General features: G+C 46.4%; 1 pseudogene; it reads right to left on the reverse strand.

The window, feature by feature from the left end:
- Positions 1 to 1,240: 1,240 nt before the first annotated feature.
- LOC147894003 (hydroxycinnamoyltransferase pseudogene) lies at positions 1,241 to 2,647 on the reverse strand (annotated as a pseudogene).
- Between the last annotated feature and the right edge of the window lie 229 nt (positions 2,648 to 2,876).

Genomic DNA, 2,876 nt, shown 5'->3' on the forward strand with positions numbered 1-2,876 from the left:
ACACCACAAACTCAAAGGTTTTATTAGGATTAGGTATTCAGTCATAGCAGTCATAACATTTAAAGGGTGGCAATGTGCCTTTACCCCAACACTATGATTTGCAAGCAAGGGTGGCTACAGGCACCGTTGACTCACTAGGCTTACCTCTCTGGGCCACTATGCAAGGCAACCCAACATTAGGTGGTATCCACGATTGGAAACTATGTCAATTCTAGCACCGATGGCTATGCTAGTTTATAATCATTGCCTCTCTCATATCAAGGTTGTGCTACTTCATGCGATTGCTTCTAGTCATGCTTGGTGGTTAGGCAATATGCTAGCCCTTTATGGACTATCGAAGTTTGTTGGCAACTAGTCCCTTGGTTGGCTACTCGTACTTGTGGCATTGTGCTTTGGAGCCTTGTGTGTCAAGCACCACCTTGTGCATTAGGTTTCAAGGACCTTTGAGAGCCTTGACTCTCGAATAGAGTGCCACTATAGAAGTGCACCTCCTAAACATGTGAGCACCACATGGGTAAATAAAGAAATTATTTAAGAAAAAATGATGGATTTTTAACGAAGTGTGACCCGACATATGTTTTCTACACGTGAAAATAATGGGGTTTTTATTATGTTTATGCATGCAAATGATGCTACCATTAAAAGATATTGCTAAAGTATAACCCAAACTTAAGAAGGAAAATTTCTTGAAATCTTCAACACTTGGGAGGCTCTATTTTCCAAGGATGTTCAAATGTAGAGAAAATTCATGCAATAGGAGGGGCTTCCCCATGTGCCCCCCCCCGCCCCCCCTCGTGTTTTGTAGATGAAAGTATTCAAGTCTACAAAAACATGTGACTTAAATGCCTTCCAATTTTTGGGAAACTTGCAAATATGCATGTCTACCTTTGGTCAACAATTAGAGATATGGCATAATGGTGTCCGCTCAATAGTGTCCACTAAATGATGTACTTATGCCATAATGGTGTCCACTCAATGACGTACGTATCATTAGCCTTTTGACCTTAGGTTTATTATGTTTCTATCTAATACATATTTTTGGCTTAGCATGTTTCATGTAATGCATATTTGTTTGACCATGTGTGCCTCACATAAAGAAGAGTTGATCTTCTTGACATGTGGAGTGTGTCCTAAAGTTAAATGCAAGTGTTAATTGTTGAGGATCTACCTATCTTAACAAAATTCTCATCTTGTTCGTTTAGAAAACCGAAAGAAAGATACAAAAAGGCGTCTTACATCATTAGGTGATGGAAACACAATCTAAGAATTTTGATATATGGCGGGCGAGGAGGGCAATGCAAAGTGTGAAGCCACCACGTCCATTGCCGCTTGGAAGAAGGTAAGCTTGGCCCTCAAAAGGTGCGTGAGCAGGGCCGACATACAGAGGCTCTCCCCAACCAAAATCGCTGTCGTAAAGGGGTAGGCGCGTCCAACTGACCAGAGCCAGATTTGGATTGGCAAAGGTAGTAGCTGACTTCTTGAGCTTGGAGAGATCACTCTGTTGCTCCAAGAAATCGATGGCTGACCTCAAGTACTCATCGTCCATTCGAGCCACCGCCGCATGAATTTTGGCAACCGCAACGCAGAAGCCATACTCTGTAGCCAGCTCTCCAGCCATGGAGACAGTGCTTGCTGTGAAGATTAGATTGCCCAAGTAAGCTCCTTTAATAAGTGCTGTCGTCTTGAGTCTAGCGCGCCCATCTACAGGCACGTACATCTTGGTGGCTTGGAGGCAGTGGAGTTCCCTTGCCGTGCATGCGCACCTCCATGCATGAGCTGCTATCACCTCATAGCTGCTGTAGCGTCCCCCAGCTTTGTCCTTGAGCTTTTGTACATCCTCCCGCGAGAAGTGGACAAGCCTCACTGCAACTTCTCCCTCACCAGCGCATCCATTTACAACGGACTCCCCACGACTCAGCTCGGGGGAGGGCTCATACTCAGCGTGTTGAAACTTAGGCTTAGGAGGACTACTTGCTTTCAAAAATGTTCGATCCAGATGTGGCTTCACCTGGAGCGCATGTGTCCTCGTCACCTCGGCCCACGCACGTATGAAACTGAACCCCGCCATCCCATCGGCCACGATATGCTCCACTCCCACACCGACGCATACACCGCCACACCGGAACATTGTCACCTATAAGACATAAAACACACGTCTGTTCTTAGAACATTTGGGCTTTAATCAAGCAAGTAAGCAAACAAAGACCAGCAAAAGAGTAGGATCTTTTACTTGCACGACAAGCAAGGGCCAAGTAGTGCTGTCCAGGGAATGGTCTATCCGAGGAACAAGCTGTAAAAGCTCCGGGCCAGGAACGAAGTCCCCCAGGTCCTGGATGGTTGCATCGGAGGTTGCTTTGACAAACAACGCACCACATCCATTGCAATGAATCCCTAGGCGACCGTTTTCATTCTTTTTCAACCTGCCTGCCAGCGGAGGGTAATCAACCAAAACTGTACTCAGAGCTTCCTTGAGCAGGTCGAGAGAGAGATTCAAATCGACATCTCCGAGTGGCTTGTAAAAGTGCACGCTGGTAACATGCTGGGTGGGAACCAAAAGATCCAAGTTGGAAACCCAAAAGGTTGAAGTGGGATGGGGTGGAAGAGGTTTGGGAGAGACAAGGCTAGAGTGTAGTACTGCGATCTTCATGATGTGAGTGAAGGAAAGAAGGAAAGAAAACGGTGGTCCTAATCCACCCGGCAAGATAAAATATACTGGATAGAGTTGGGGCCCTCACCTTACGAACCCTCTAAGAGGACTTCCCCACGCATGCTACTCTGGTTGTCTCAGCCCCACTAGGAGGCAAGTCTCACAACCCCATGGAGGGCTAGGGTTGGGTGAGAATGCTAGGTTGGCATTGCACCTCTAGCCCAGCATC

This window comes from Dipteris shenzhenensis, chromosome 15, assembly GCF_047967505.1.
Source record: "Dipteris shenzhenensis isolate YYH24624 ecotype China chromosome 15, Dip_SZ_1.0, whole genome shotgun sequence".
Classification (NCBI taxonomy): domain Eukaryota; kingdom Viridiplantae; phylum Streptophyta; class Polypodiopsida; order Gleicheniales; family Dipteridaceae; genus Dipteris; species Dipteris shenzhenensis.